Source organism: Strix aluco, chromosome 1, assembly GCF_031877795.1.
Source record: "Strix aluco isolate bStrAlu1 chromosome 1, bStrAlu1.hap1, whole genome shotgun sequence".
Lineage (NCBI taxonomy): Eukaryota > Metazoa > Chordata > Aves > Strigiformes > Strigidae > Strix > Strix aluco.
The window spans coordinates 33,705,764-33,722,999 of NC_133931.1; the positions used below are offsets into that span (position 1 = coordinate 33,705,764).

General features: G+C 40.6%; 1 protein-coding gene across 1 annotated transcript in view; it reads right to left on the reverse strand.

Moving 5' to 3' along the window:
* Positions 1–15,829, reverse strand: part of ZFHX4 (zinc finger homeobox 4) — a 151,044-nt gene extending 135,215 nt beyond the window's left edge. The window contains exon 1 of the mRNA XM_074817191.1: positions 15,657–15,829. The gene's annotated coding sequence lies outside the window, so the exon portion shown is untranslated. The remainder of the gene's footprint in view (positions 1–15,656) is intronic.
* Between the last annotated feature and the right edge of the window lie 1,407 nt (positions 15,830–17,236).

A 17,236-nucleotide genomic window follows, 5' to 3' on the forward strand; every position in this document is an offset into this window, starting at 1 on the left:
TGTTTTTTAAACAATTTAGTTATTAATAAAGCATTTGTTTTTTTCTAGAATATTATCATGGCAAATTTGTGTTGCCAAGATCAGCTGGGCATTTTGTTTTTAATATGCATAGTCTTTTGTCATTTTTTTGCTCTGCAAGTTAATTTGACTGCTGTGCATAAGTGAAGTGAGCAATTCAGTAATTAACTTTTGTGTTTTAAAATGTATGAACTTTAATTAGATTTCATTATAAACAAACAAATGTCAACCATAATTATAAGCTCCTTGGTTTAACCACATATTATCCCTTTTCAAACAAACTTGATGTCAGACAAATTAAAATCAAGCAGCCAGCAATTTTGAGTTGAATTTTACATGATCTGCCAGTAACCTGATTACTTTAACTTCAATATCATTACAGGAAAAGTATTTCAGGAAAAATAATTACAAGAATTCCAACAGGAGACAAGCTTAATTGTATTGATTCAAAAGATGCATGTATATAGGAACCATGCTGAAGGAATAATGTTATCTTAAATCTACAGTTACTATTAAAATGATATTGTCTGGCATGAAAAAGGCAATTTGAGATTGGTGTCTGGAAAAGCAGAGATACAAAACTAACTGAAATAATTATCTTTATGCCATTATACTTTAAGCAACAAAATATCAATGTGGAACAACTTCAAGGCATGAAGGTTTGCAGGTTTATTTACTGACTGGTGTATCTATTAGTACCAGGAACAAGTGGAGCTGTCAGGACATAATGAAGGTAAATGATTAGTTAGCACAGAGACTGAGCTCTTCTTCAATGCAATAAGAGTTAATTAAAGTTTACCACCAAACATCAACCAAAGCAGGATGTTGATCAGGTTTCAGCATTAAGTGCAAACAGACAATGGTTGGCAGCAATTAGTGCAGCTATCAAATGACATGCAATGATAATTATACATTTAAAACAGCTAAAGGGCTTGTGGAAAGGAGGGAAGAATCTCATCAGCTTCTTTGACTACGTATAGTCAAAGTGCAGGAAACAGGTATCAGATATTTCACTTCAATACTCTAAATCAATAGAATTACACAAAACAAAAAAAAAAAACACACAAGGTTGTACGAGCACATTATCTGAAAGAGGACAATTCACTGTACATGAAATGGAAGAAATCTACAGACGACTCCTAACAAAGATAAGTACTAGTTAGATTAAATAAATTACTTTGCTGCTGCCACTCACACTGACACGCCTAAACAGAGAAGTGTTTGGGGTTTAAAGGCTAGTGGCTGCAGCTTTATTACACATTTCTGTGCCAGACTCGAGGTTACCTGGTATCTTTAGGCCCTGTGGCCATGTTCATAGCACAAGAAGGCCCAGAAGGACTACAGGCCTGAAGCCCATGACCACAAAATGTAGTTTCACATGCTAGCTGCAAACCCATTGCGAAGAAGCCTAGGCTTACCAGAGGCAATTACCTGGTATCTGAGCCACAGCCTAAGGCTCTACCACACATCCCCTGCTCTCCACCCGCTCTGATCAGCATATGTGCTAGTTCTGCCTGCTCCCAAATTTATGCCCAAGTTTTGGGAAAGAAAAAGGAAGCTTTTCACCATGGACGAACACTGTGCAACACAGGGTAGCGACACAGACACACTAATAACCCAGAGCACAGCGAGGTCCAGTGCCATCCTCTGCCACGCTCTGCTCCATTTCGAAGGCCTTACGTAATGGTTGCAGCTACCAGATCAGTGACCCAATGGAGCCAGTACCAAACTTAATTTTCTTCTCAGCCTTCCATTAAATCCAAAAAAAAGATTATAAACTTGCAGCAACACCTCTAATAGTAACACCAGACGAAGGAAAAACTGCTCTCAGCACAGTGCTGGCAGTCTGTTGAACCACCTCGGCACGGATCTGTGAAGATAAACCACTCCCAATTCTGCAATATCAAACATATGGGAAGTACAGCAAACCAGGTAAATATCCCTTCCACAGGCAAATAGCCATTATTTACTGGTGTAGCCAGACAGACAATTATCTACACATGTCTAGTATTCAGACAATTCCTCAGTAACCACTCCACACACTGGAGATAGAATAACTCACTCCCGCTCACTCCTCTTGGGCTGGCATAGGGCGGGTAATGGGATTACCTGGTTAAACACCTACGCAGTTCCACAGCAGCTGTATAGGTTTGGCAAGTAGGATCCCCACCTCAAAGAAATCAAGATTTCTTCAGCATTTTAAAGACAACATAGTGGCAAAAGCACCCTGCTCTTCCTAGGTATGTAACAGGAAGCAAGATGAGGTTTACCAAAAGATGAGTAGTGGGTTTCCAAGAAAGCTAAACTGTGACAAATTAAAACCCGATGATGAGAGAGGCAAAGGGGTTAGACAGTAGGACTCATTGCTGCAGGATACCATTGAGATCTTGAATTTACCAAGGTTAAAAAACAGAATGGAAACTGGCTGCCAAAAGTATCCAGAGTTAGTGTAATGAAAGTGAACAAAAAAAAAAAAAAATTTGTAAAGGATATTAAACCTTGTTCTTCTGAGAGCATTTGCAATGATGGCAAGGCAGGCATATACAATAGGTTATCCTACATCTGCCTACTGTGGTATTCTTCAGAAGCATCATGTACAGACCAGTCAAAGAGAGAAGAGGCTACCCACACCAGAGTCCCAGTTTGGCAATCAATATGTTCCTATAGTATGAATTACACCTCCTGAGTAAAAAAGTGTCTGCAGCAGGGAGACTGCCCTTATCTTCTATTTGAACTAATCCATACAAAAAGATCATCAGCATCAGTTTGTGTTTAAATATGTTGTATTAATTTCCACTGTGTCAAATTCAGAAAACCTTCTTTTAAGATTGTGAAGACTGTATTTATTTCAAAAGCACTATTTTTTTTCCTAGAAGCAAACCCACGTACATATGCAAAATGCATTAAGATGGGTTTTGTTATAATGTTGGCTACCAATTGTGATATTTTTTGGAATGTGTGTATGTTCACATTGCTAAAATTATTTTAATAAAATGCCTTACTCTTTTGCTTAGTTCCTGGGCTGCAGTATAGAACAGTTTTACAGATTTTTTTTTTTCCTAACAAACCTCATTTTCCCAACTAATTCTGTTATGCTAGGGATTTGTGCACAGAGTTGGCTAATCCCAGTATTTCCCTAGAGCTGCATCTAGGCTATGGCCCACTCCCAGCACAAAAGTGTCTCCAAAAGCCCTTTCGCCCCCTTCAGCACTGATACACTCATTGGTCCTGACATTTTCACTTCAGCCATGACAAATGAGCTGATGGCTGTGATCAGATTGCACACGAGGACTGCTTTATCAAAGACGTATCATTAACTCTCATCACTGTCTTCCATTATGACTCTTTGGTCAAATCTGTTGTGAAAATGCAAGTCAGTTTAAAAACATAATGTAAACATAGCAACAAACAAACTTCATTAAAAAGCAAAAAAGAAAACCAGACTCAGACGGGATCAGAAAGAGACTAGCGTTAACTAAATGTTTCTCTGGGGATTTAAGTAACTGTACTCAACCTCTGCCCCAGTGCAAACATGGCAGTTGACCGTCTTGGAAAGGTCCCTTCCCCCATCGTGGACTGCAAGCACTACTTCGCCTTTTTTAGAGAAACAAAAATAAAGCAGCAGCAATCAAATATGCCTAAAAATGAAGTGAACTTTTTTCTTTTCTTTTTTTTGCTTTTTGTTCTCTGAACTACTTCACGTTTCTGTATGTCTGCTTTTATGAAAATACGTTTCTCAAATGAATCCTTTAAAGAATATAAAATTTTCACTTGAATCACAGCCACATAATCATACTGTTTTCTGACTCACATTAAAAACACCAGCGTAAAGCTCTGTCTGAAACGGAAATCTCTCAGTTCACTATGAATACCGCAACCTTTCTGTCAAGTTAGAACCTAAGTTCCAGTTACACAGTTCTTGTTACATCTAGAGGGTTTACAAAGTATATATTTGTTGTAACCTCTTCTAGCAATTCATCTGAGAATACACATCTAGCGGAGTCAACTGTAACACAACAGATCTTGGGAATGGAGGTCATGCTTTGAGATAAAGTGCTATTCACTTTTGGACCATGCAAGAAGCTCTTTATTCCTGTTCTTATTGGCATCAGTTCCCCCTTACCAGAGCAAGAACAAAGCCAAGTGCTCGTGTGAGGTTTATGAATAAATCAGAGGTGAGCCACTTTAAGTGCTGCCCATGATTTCCTTGTTGACAGTGAGCACTTAAACAGGCTTCTATGACCAGCAACTCCTGGCAGACCTTAATGGCTCCTAATCTGTACCCTGCTTCATTTCAGGAAAGAAATGACCCACCCCAATTTTTCTCAAGTCTTCACCTTTTGGGCAACTACTGTCCCACCTTTTTAGAAATTCACATTCAGGGACTGTCCCATTTCAGTGCCAAGTTTTCACATAACACACAACATAAAAATCACCATTTTCTTCCTAGAAAACAAATGACAGCTAATAAAATATTATTACGCTGTGCAGCCTAAGTAATTCCCAGACAAACCATTACACAATTCAGCGTTTGTTTAAATTGCATAGATTTTTAAATGAACCTAAAAGATTTCTAATATATTTGCCTCTAATTATTAAAATAATGTAAAAAATATGCTGAAAGCAGGTTCAATCCTTCTGTACAGCTACAGCTGAATCCAGAAATGTTTATAAATCACTGCCATTGTATGTATTAAAAAAATTCAAACAGCCTCAAAATCTATTTTTAAATAATGATAACATTGAAAAACAAACTGATATCAACCAGTAAACTCAGTGCTGGGCCAAACAACTCAGGTCCAGAAACATTAACATCCAATTGTGGCAAGACACTAGGTGTTTCAGTATGTACGTCTTTGATGCACAAAACCACTCAAGAGACCTATGCTGTTCAACATTAAAGCAAGCAGCCTACGTGGAGAGTACATTTGAACATGGAATGACATCCTTCATTTTTAAGGTCTGTCTCCCTACCACCCCCCTCTTTTTGGATGTGTCACAATCTCCAGATGGCTGAATTGACTCTGTAGTAGCTGAGTTATTGCCAGGCTCCCAGTTTCTGTTGTATTTAAATACTAACATTTTTTGACTCCATTGTCTCTTGTTGCCTTTCCACCCACTCGGGGCAAAAAAAAAAAAAAAAAAAAAAGTTGTGACTGCACCGCTCTGCCCTTTGATTTCAGGGAGCACTCCCCTATGCAGGGCCGGGGGCAAGGGCTGAGCGCAGGGCCGGGGCCAGGCAGCGGCTGCCTGGCAGCGCTGACCTGCCACTGCTTGAATTGCAGCGGGTGCCTCAGTAGATGACATTCTTCTTTGTAAGGGCCTGATCCAAACCCAGAGAAATCAATGAGGTGATGCTGGACTTTGGAAGAGGCCCTCGGTCAAAATTGAAAACTGCAGCAGTGCTGGGAAAACCACCCGTCATGCAAAAGAGAAATCCATGGGCCAGACCAGTTGGGACTTAGAACTCCAGTGATGCTTTTCACTGGAGATGAAAAGCCTGTCCCAGTGAGAAATCATATTTTGCCTCCCTACAGCAATCATTTGCTCCTGCTGGAAAAAGTCCAGAAGCACATTGCTTTGCTGCAGCCGAGTGGCTAGTGGTTGTTTGTGCACAGGGTGACACTTCCCACCCCAGAGATGGCTGTAATGCAATGGCAAAGAAAGTGATTTTTTTGGTGAGCAGTTCACAAAACTCAAAGGAACTGAGGGACTGAGGGGTGACATTTGTCATATAGCTAAATAATTTATTTTAGAAATGTTACATTTTCTTTAATTTAAACCCTCAGCACTGTAAACAAAATCAATAACCATATTTCAGTATAAAAAAATATAAAAGGACTAGAGTGAAACCCACAGGAACAAGCTCCCTGATTAAGGAGCTACTTTTCACTCAGAACCTTATTTTCTGGAGTGGGGAGGGCATGCAAAGTGTTAGGTATTAAACAAGGAGAAACCTTTATTTGAAGTGGACAGCCATGGTTTCTCACACAGGAAAACCACCTGCATTTGAAACTGTCATGTAATATTTGGCAAATCCAAGGATTTTTTTTCCCCATCTCTTCTTACAAAAGCTCTGGCCTTCTGAATACAAAAAAATCAAAGGATCCTCCCCAAGTGAAGGGAAAGAAGGAAGTTATGTTTTTGTTATTCCTCAAAAAGGTATTATTCTAATCTGTTACACTACCATCTTCTGGAACAAGTGTGGAAATAACTGCGATTACTCCAGGTTTCCATCAGTGCCCCAAACACTGGAGCACTACCAGTGACAGGTGCCTTGTCAGCTCAGATTAGGTGAATTTATAAGGCAGCCTCAGTGTCAAAACAGGGAGGAGCAAGCCTTCAGCAGCCACTGCTTCCAGATCCTCAGCTCTGCTATTACCTGGTAAAAAGAACAGAATTGACCCCCATCAGCCTCTCTGGAAAAACCTTTTTCTTACAAACTCTCTGGTGCCTTCTGCACTAAACACATCATCCTTAAAAATGGAAATTGTAGAGCAAAAAGATGAGATGAAACCTTTTAAATTTGATTTTATGGGATTTTTGTCAATCACTAACTAAAGGCTTGATTCTTTTTCTACTAATATCAAAACTGTATGTCTTGCCAATTTTATAGCCATATTACTCCTCTGCTTACAGAGGAGTTATTGATAATTTAGTTTGGGGTGAATGGGAACAATCCAGTTCTGTTGGGTTTACATGTCCTAGACTCACATCAACACAGACATTCTGTGAGGATTTCTTTGTTTCAGAAGCAGAATGTTTGTCTACTTAAATACAGTTTTAGATTTACATCTAGTGTGTGCATCACTTGTTCTTCAGACACCACTGCAGCCTACATGGTAAATGTTTGTTTTCAGAGTCACCATGGTCTATCATGTACATACAGCCGTTTGTTTGTGAACTATTGACCTGAAGGACTATAACACCTTCTTAGGAGCTGGTACAGCCTATCAGATCACGGTGAGTGTTAAAAGTCTGCCAGATTTCTCTGTAAAGAGATCCCAGTTTCCCAGCATCTTTAAAATTGTTCTCAGAGCTACCAAAAGCAAAGAAAATATAAATTTGGACAGATTACCTTCTAATTTTTTTTTTATTGAAAGCTGATTCTGAGTAATGTGAACATATAAAAGAGCATCTTAATATAGCAAACTTTTATTTTGATCATATAACTTAGTTAAACCATTCCTCAGAATATTTTCTTTAAGTAGAAAACGTCCTTCCTCAACAGGACTGCCATATTTCAATCTGATACAAACTTTGCTGACTTAGTTTGAAACCCAGCAAAAGCTGAAGTAATAATGAAAATACTGGTATAAGAATGGTACAGAGTGACTAAAAAAAGGAATAGAGTAATATGTTTAATACAAGACTAAACATGCTGCTCTTATTTATGCAAAACAAGTTTATCTCTACAGGTCTGCTGAATCCCACTATCAATAAATGTGTTTATTACTCCTTTCAAAAACAGCAACAAATATCAACAACAACCATCCAGAACCTACCACGTCTGTTTTACCTACTAGGCAAAAGCAACTGATACATGTCTTTTAGTTTCTTCTACCTGTGCATCTGTTCACATAAACATACTCTGCATTACATCTTATTCTGTAAAAATCTTGAATCCCAGTATCTCAGTGTGCTGGGTTTCTGCCCAATCAGTACGAATGCAGACATCACATAAGTTATTATTAACCCATGTGTTATCCAGTTCTACAGTGGCTGGAACATTGCCAGAGACAACACATGGTGCTTGGTTAACAATATTTTAAAATATAAATGAATTTATTTTTTAAATTAACACATTTTTCTTATGGAAATACACTAATAAGCTGTTCCCAGAATGAAAGAATATCCCCTAAGCATGTTTCTTTAAAAGAAGTTTTAAGGAATTTCATAAAGTTAGTAGTAAAACAGTCTCAAAGCCCATAGAAGGTCTTTAACTTCATCATAAAAGAGAGAATTTTTGTGACTTTATTTTTACCAAGCACTTTCTGCATTTACAGTTTTACTTCATTTATCCATAAATAATCCTAATTTCTTAGAGGTATCTCTAACTGTTTAAATACCATCAGATGAAGCCCAATACTGAACTAACAAGCATTTACAAATAAATGTTCTGCAAACCGGGGGAAAAAAAAAAAAAAACAAACCACAAGTTAATATTTAGTCTAACTACCAACAGTTTTCCACAGTGGCTCTAAATCTGTAATTATGCTGGCCTGAAAAAAAAAGAGAGCCTATTTAATATGCATACATACAAATAATTATTCACACTGCATTTGATTTACATACGTACAAAAGAACCACTTCCCACTTTCAAAAGTGGCTCAACACTTATGGTATTTTAACTGCCCTAATTACTGTTGAGAGAACATAATTAGAAGCACTGATCACATTGTCAACAGCTAACCAGTTGCAGCCCTGTCTGGGGGCCTGATCCTGCTCCGGTTGAAGTCAGTGGGGGTTAGCACTGATTGCAGGAGGAGGCCAGGGCCCTTCTTACCACCTGAATCTACCAGAATCGTACTGTTTTAAACAACCTGAATATGCTCATGCAGTCAGTCCGAAAACCCCGCTCCTTATGTGCATGTATCAATTTCTATTTCGGTAAGCTTTCTCTATTTTCAAAGCCGAAAGAAGAGTAATTTTTTCCCCAGCAAAGCTCCTATACCATTTAAACACTTAGCACTGAGTCAGAATTCATAACTTTTTCCAAAAGAGAAATAGTTTAATAATTAAAACAGATATTGACTAAACCCCACTTCCTTGAACACCAAACTTTATTAGATTATTATGAGTTGATGCATAATTTCCATTGGCAACTTTTAAAATAGTTCCCTCGCTGCTGGCCCCCCTCCTCCCTCTTTCTTGCCCCCAGGCAAAGTGCTGGGAATCCTCGATACCCAATAGTCAATATTTGGTTTGCCTGTCATGTTCTTGGAGCTCCCCTCCATACAAACCTGTGTTTCTCAGCCTTTCGCTGCACTACTCTCATACATATTACTTCACATGATGATGGAAACTCGGGGCATCTTAGCAAGTTGCTCAAATCTGAGCTTCTGCTTGTTTTCTCAAGTCTTGGACAAACATAACTTTAGGGAGAGCTGAACACAGGCATAAAGAAAGAGGAGACTGCATTTTCATCTTCCTTTCATCTCAGTCATTCAGTCAACCATTCAGTGCCCTATTCAACAGAGCTTTTCATTATGCAAAAAAATGCTAATCCTTTTCCGATGCTTTCACACTTGTATAAACCCCCATTCCTTCGACTGAAAAGCAATTATATCAGTTTACCTTTCTGTCAAAAACAGGATTAATATTCCAATACCAGAATCTCCTTTATTTTCCTATCTTTTGCTTTAGGAAACTAGAGATTATTAGTGGAGGTATTCCTTAGAGCAAGAATACATTATTTTAAATATGATTATTTTAGCCAAAGCAAGAGGGGGAGGGGGAGGGAGAGGGAGAGAAAAAACTTCAGTTGCTGCGGAAACTCTTTTCAGTGACAGAACTGACCTTCCCTTTGCAGAGGCCTGAATAGAATGAGCCTCACTCTGGTCTATTAATCAGAAACAAATTATGAAAGAATGTGGCTGGACTGGTTGACACTATCCTGTCTTGGGAGACTCAGTAACAGCCTAGTAACAATGTCCTCTTCATGGGTAATGAACAGCCATGACAAATGGGGCAGAGAAACTATTTATTTGCATATGCAAATTCTCACACAAGGGAAACATGTACAAACAAGTGTCATTGTAAGGTGGATTAGGCAAACAACGCTTTCTTTTTAGGACATTCTGCAGCCCAGAACATTAGTCAGCACAATTAAACCAGTCTCCATGGAGACTAATGAAATTTCACCATGGTATGAGTTAAATTAGATAGCTAGTTATGTGTTTTCACAATCCAACTTGAAATCCATTATTGTTTCAGAACAATACAGCAATTGTGCCTGGCTGATCTTTGCCAGCTCAACAAGCTCCTAAGTTGACAATTTGCATATGTTAATATAATTAAGCACTAATTACATGAAACTTGTACATATTCACATGCACTTTCCCTGGGCGCTTCTCAGTTTGAACCTTGGCCAAGTCTTTAACCCTTTGAATGAATTTGGAGCAGCAAAGCTCTGCCTTCTGGGTACAGCCCCAAGGCAGATGCAGAAAAGCTCTTCATTTATAAACACAAAGCTTAACCTGGCTTCTCGTATTTCTATCAGCAAGGCTAGAAAACATTTTTGTATGTGTTGGGGTTTGGGGGGGGGGGGGGGGGGGGGAAGCTGGATTGGAAGTTCTTTAGAGACCCAGATCTGGTACCCTTTTTGCATATGGACACACAAATATTTACCCACATAACAGGTTATGAACACATATATTGCTATTGTCACAGGCTCTTCAAGACCCGAATTGTGAAAAACTAGACTGGATTTTATGTCAACGTTCTCAGAGCTACAAAAATGGGAATGAGAAAAGGAAAAAAGAGCAAGCAGTAACTAATGAGCTTACATAAATATATGCAGAGGCAATTAAGCAATGTTAATTACTATGACAGCAGTTAATTGAATATAATTAGATATTTTAAGCTACTGACTAAGGCATAGTTAAGATTAATTTTATTGAGATTAATTGTAAATAAGAATAGATTAACTCTGTGTTTTGACAGGCATAAAAAGTAGCTCTGCAAATTAACTAGGAGAGCAGAAACTAGCACAAAAATCATATATTATTTTAATGTCACACCTCAGAATCATCTGCTCAATAAACATGACTTTTCAAACCCAAACAGACAGGAATCTTGAAGAAAAACAAACAGCTTGCAGAGATTAAAGAGCCTTTTGTCCTTTTTCATGTGCATTTCTTTTAGCAGACTAAATTAAGCGAGTCTGGTGTACGTTTTTAGGAAGGAACATTTCACACTGAATGGAAAAAATGTTCTATCACATATGAAATTCATGCAGCTGTGCGGAACTTGGTCCAGATGGTCTAAGACTATAAAACAACACTAAATGATAGACAGTAGGGCCTTCCCAAGATTATGTGATAAAGTCACAACCTCATATTTTGACCTAAATTTTCTGTCATGTATTGTTTCCTTCCAGATCAGAGAGCTCCATTTTAATTTTTAACTGATTCTGAATATTCAATGGAAACTCTTAATAAACATTGCTGATAAGCATCTGAGCAGAAATCATAAAATATTTACGAAACGCCCCTTAGCTTCATTAAAACAATGCTGAATCTGAAGTGCAGAAAACAGCTCTCCCCACAATACTAAACTGTTCACACCACTTAGCTAAATAGGTAAAAATGCCTGTTTTTAAATATGCCTCAAAGAAAACCCCAAACACACTCTACCAGCAGATTAATTCATGCATGCTCTTTAAGAAAATTAACAACAAGGCTGAAGAATGCTGAACAAATCACTAATAAGAAAGGAGCTTCAATTGATTTTGAAATAAATCAATAGGTGATTAACACAATATTTTTAAAGCAGTAGAATGTATATATATTATATAAACATATATATTATATTTTCAATACCTTTTTAGCTCTTAATCGAACAAGGGCTTTACAACAGTGAGCATGTCCCTATATTGACTATCAACTTCTTTGGAATGCCTTTAGTCTTTTATAACGAAAATCCAAAAACGGTCTGTGAAACAAGGCTACGACAAGCCATTCTGTAGTGAAAGATTTTAAATCATCCAGCCTCTTCTAATAGACTTGAGACTTATTGAGGTAGAAACCATAAAAAATGAAGAAGGGAAATTTAATCCCTGAAATATTGATTTGCACATTAATATCATATAGGCAGAGGGCAATTTGGCTTCATGGAAATGACACATTGTCGACCCTTGGTGAAGTCAGAGCCAATCTAACTGCTGAACATGTCTGAATCTCAAGAGTTATTAAGGGCTTCCCTTCTTGCCTTTATGACTTTTCTTCAGCCTACCAATGCAATCTTAAATGTATTATCTTTAAGAAATAATTGTAAAACCTCAGGGGTTTTCCAGTTAATGGAAGGGAGGCTAAACCACATCAGATTCTGAAATGCAACATTAAACCCTTGCAATCAACAAAACCACCTCAATTCTCATCCATCCAGTGCAGGATCTAATATTGTTATTAGAGATAATCAAATTTCATTGTGTAAATTTAGGCTCATGGTCAGAATGGAAGCAGTAAATTCTGCAATATTAAACAGTGATTTTTCTCGGCCCCCTTTATATGTTCTTTCTGGTGCACCATCATCACAAATAAACCTAAACTATTCAAAAATCAAGGAACACAACCGTCTCCTTATTCTGAAAGATGCACGCAATGCCATTTATCATCTCCACAGCTTTCCTTTAGTTTTAACTTGATCTAGCGGATAAGTTTCATTTTAGAGAATAATAAAGCAGTATCCCTGCATAAACCAAACAGCAGGTACTATTACTGTGACTTACACAGATGGTTTACCTGACCTTTCTTTGTTCCTTGGGTAGGTTTCACTTTTGCAGATTTACGACTTTTCCCTCTATATTTCATTGACCCTCTACGTTCATTATCATAAAAATGAAAACTATTGAATACATGTTTATGTTGACGAAGTCCAAAAAACCCACGACTAAAGGATAAAGAGATGCTACAATGCACTGTGTGGATCTCTAGATCGTACACTATAAATATTCAAGCCCAGATAGCACGAATAACTGAATAATCCTGGTGAGCCCCAGCTCTGGAGCCAGGTGCAAGAGGTTAAAACAGCTGGCTAGCCATCTTTTATTTTGTGTGCCTTCCTACCGGCTGAAACCGCAAACCCTGAAAACTAGCAGATATTCCCTCAAGGTTGATTGTCTGATTTTTTTTTTTTTTTTTTCATTTCAACCAGTTTAGTAGGATCCCCCAGTCGAGAAAAGAGAGAAACTCCTTAAATACAGTCAGTTGAATAGGAAGTGGAGCAATGATGGTTAAGGCTCTTCCCCCCACACACACACCCCAACCTTCAACCCCCCGTTTATTTTCACAATCTTCTTTGTGCACCTTCCCATCCAAATGTTTGTATTCCTTATTTCAAAGAAAAGCACTCCGGATCGTTCTGTCAGTTTTGCCAGTAAATATAAAGTAAAACAAGTGTTGATGGCACTGAGAGTGTTACATACCCAGGCTGTGTTTTTGCATTGCTCTCAATGGAAGCGATCGATGCCCATGTCACAGTCGCGTCCCAATCGCAGCCAAGTCTCTGCCTCAATCTAACCAACAACAGGCAGGGCTGCAAAAGCTTCTCACTACCTCTTCCATCCATCCACCACCAAACTAAAAATATAACGCTACATATGATCTTTTTAAACACTCCACCACCGCTCCTAAGGATCGAGCCACTGCAAATCCAGGGGAAACACAATTGAAAAAAAAAAAAAATACACCATCAAAAAAAACACCCTCACAGCAACCACCCCAAAAGCACCCGAGCCCTCTCTTTCCACTCTCTTTCTCGCTCTCCTCCTGCCAACTACATAATCCTTGATTAAAAAAGGAACAAGGCTAATAAAAAGAAAATTTAAAAAAAAAAAACAAAAACAAACAAACAAAAACAAAACAGGGAGGAAGGAATGGAGCCGAGGAAATGCAACTGTCAGAAAACGGGATGGTCAGACTTCCTGAGTGAACCTGCCTGTGTCTGGCTTAATGTAAATCCACCATCTTCAGCCTGGCAAGTTGTCTTTTGGTTGGGCTTTTTTTTTTTTTTTTTTTTTTTTTTTTTTGGTGGGGAGGGGGGTGTTATGTTTGCGATCTCTGCCTTGGTACCTAAGGAGGAAGAGGAGGAGGAGGAGGGTGTGTTATTGAATGGTGGCTAAAGCCTCCTCGGGACGGCGCTGAGGTGAAACAGGCTGAACCCGACTGATGTGGCTCCTCTCTCGGTTGGACCCAGTGCCCTAAGCAGCCGATGAGAGACCCCCGGCCGCCCGGCTCGCAGGTAACAAAAGAAATACCAACCCGTGCATTTTCTGCTGCCGCTGCTGGGGAGGCTTGGGGGGGGGGGGGGGGGGGGGGGGGGGGAAGAAGATGCAGGAGGGGAGGAGTGGAGGGGAACCGCCGTAAGTTGGCATCGGATGGGGGGAAAGTTTATTAGCATTTTTGAAGGAAATTTCATGTAAGGCAAGAGGGGGAAGCAGGGACGCGTCTGCCATTAGCCGCCGTGATGGGAAGGGATGCACTTGATTCTGGCACGAGCAGTTAGACAGAGCAGGAACCGAACTGCCTTCTCGCTGTTTATGAGCTTTTTTTTTTTTTTTTTTTTTTTGATTGGTTGGCGGGGGGGTTGTAGTTCTGGTTTGGGTTTTTTTTTTTTTTTTTTAAACACCTTAGTCCTCGGTTTAAAAAACAAAAATAGACGCCTGTCCCGCAAAATAGCCGTCCCCCCCCGCCCCTGTTAGAAACCTTAGGCTGAGCTGGAAGCAGCCCCCGACCCTGCCCGCCAGGAGCCTTTCCTACGGCGCGGAGCGGTGCGGAGCGACGCGGCTGGGCACGGCCCGGCGGGGATGCCGGGGGCTCCGCTGGCGCCCGGCCGGCAGCCGCCCGCAGGCAGCGGCAGCCGCGCATCCCCGCCGGCGGGGCCGCGCCGCTCCGCTCCGCGCAGCTCCGCACCGGGTTGGGCCGCCTCCCCGCGCCGCAACTGACAGGGAGGCAGGGCGCGCTCCTAACGGGCTCCTCTTCCTCCTGCTGCCGGAGAAGGCAGCCAGCAGCGCGATCCCCTGCGCGCACACACCCGCACAGCCACCCCTGCCTCTGCTCCTCAGAAACCTACCTGCAAAATAAATCGGGGGGGGGGGGGGGGGGGGGGAGAGGAAAAAGCACCCCACACCTTCTCCTGTACACACGCACGCAGTCAGGGTCCCCATTGCCCTGCTGGCATCCCCCCCCTCCCCGCCCGAAAGCGAAAGTTTGGGAGGCCAAGGGGGGTGGAGATGGGGAGGAGAGGGAAGGAGGGTGGGAGAGCAGAATGCGCCTTCAAAAAGCACCTCAAAGTTTTGGGGGGACCGAGCTGCGAAACAAGAGTGCGAGCTCTGAAGGGGCTGGCAAGCGATGACTTCTTGACAGCCGTAACGTCTTTCCTAATCTGACAGTATTCCCCCCCTCCCCGAGCTCCCTACAAAAAAAGAGCGAAATAAAAAGTGGGGGGCACCCCCCGAACCTCTTCTGCAAACTGAGCAGGGTCCTCCACTTAATCCGAAAGTTACAGCCCGAAAGAGAAAAAAAAAAAATCAAACCCACAGCCCCAAAACAAAACAAACAAAAAAAAACCCCACAAACAAAACGTAACCCCCGGAATAAAAGAGAAAGGGAGAGAGAGAAAGAAAGAAGGGAGAGAGAAAAAGCAGCCCCTCCTTCCCAAACGGGAGCAAATACTGTACCTAAAAATGGGGAAACAGGCAGAAAAAGGGGGGAGAGAGAGAGGGGAGAGATACATGGGATCTGGGGATGTGAGTGTGTGTATGTGAGAGAGAGAGAAAGAGGCACAGAGAGAGGGAGAGAGAGAGAGAGAGCGAGAGCGAAATATCAAAGATTGTGCAAGATCAGCCTGGAAAGATAATCGATACTCGACCTAAATTTAACACAAACTACTCAATAAAAGTTAAAGAAAAAACTTACTTTCCATTTCCCCTCGCAGTTCCTACTGGATCTTCGCCTCTTTTTTTTGTTTTGCTTTATTTACTTAACAGCTGATCACATCCAAGTAAACGAGAGAAGGTTCATTAAAAAAATAATAAAAAAAAATAATCCTCCAACTTTATTGGGTGAAAATAAAAATGATTGAGCAAGAAGTGGGGGGCATGGAGCGGTCCTTTGGGGTCCGGGAGTTGTTAAAGCATGTGCCGACCGCGGTCTCGCTGTTTGGTTGTGAAGGGGTTGGGAAAAGGAGGAAAGGAAATGAAAATCCGATATGTCTTTATTCTGCTAATTATTATCGTTTTAGCCCTGTTTAAAAAAATGGCTGATTAAGTTGAGTGCGCATGTCTTTGTGTGTCTATTCCCGATATGCACTCTGGGAATGAGAGAGAGAGAGAGAGAGGAGAGAGAGAGAAGAGAGAGCGAGAGAGAGGGAGAGAGAGGGAGAGGGAGAGGAGAGGGAAGAGGAGAGGGAGAGGTGTAATTAGTGAGGTGATCAACATTCTCCGGGCTGCAAATGACGCGCAGCCCCGGAGCCGGGGAAGCCGGAGCTGCCGCGGCTGCCGGGGGCTCGCCGGGGCTGCGGGAGCCACAGAGCCAGCCCAGAGAAGAAGGGGCAGCAGAAAGGAGCTCGTGGATACAAACACAAGTCTGCAAACTTCATTAGTAACACAGACACACACGCACAGGCACACAAAGTAGATGGCTAGGGAAAATTAAAAAAAAAAAAAAAAAAAAAAAAAAAAGCGGGGCGGGGGGGCGGGCGGCAGGCTTGCTCTTTTAACTGTTCGGGAACTTAAAAGAAACGGGTCCAAATTAATTATTCCATCAGAGAGATATTTCTTTCTGTCTGTCTGTCTTACTGTGTCTTTCTCTTCCCTCTTCTTTCTTTTAATGGGGATTTAATGAAAAATACGTGTTTGCAATGGGATAATGAATGTACGACACCTCTGTAAAAGGAAAGATAATATATCTAAGATAGGGAATAACTGCCCATACAGAGATAAAGATGGATTTATTTACACATACACACACACATGCACACATGCACGCGCTCACATCGTACATCGTATTTACACATATGCACATACACTCAACATACACACGGTCACACAAAACATAACGTGCTTTATTTGGTGGCTGCCATGTAATTGCTTGGAGATATCAACAAAGTAAAAAGCAAAGCCTTCCAGAATATACAATGTCAACTGTAAACAGCCTTATCAAAATGAGGTAAATATCAGCCCAGGGAAAGACTCTCTTTGCATACAGTACAGCTTTCATGCATATACACGAATCATCTTCCACCTTCCCTACAAGTATTGATATTTTATTAATATTTTATCTACTATATTTTACCAGACACATTGCATTCTTGGGGGGGGGGGAGGGGGGATTATTACAATGAAAACTAGGGTAAAATGTACAGATGTCATTATAAATCGGAATCTTCTACAAATATTTTCCTGTGTGGGATTTAAGAAGATTGCTTCTCATTTGAAAATCTAATTATCTTAACCTAATACTGCAGATGTGAATATGACTGACACTTTCATTAAAAG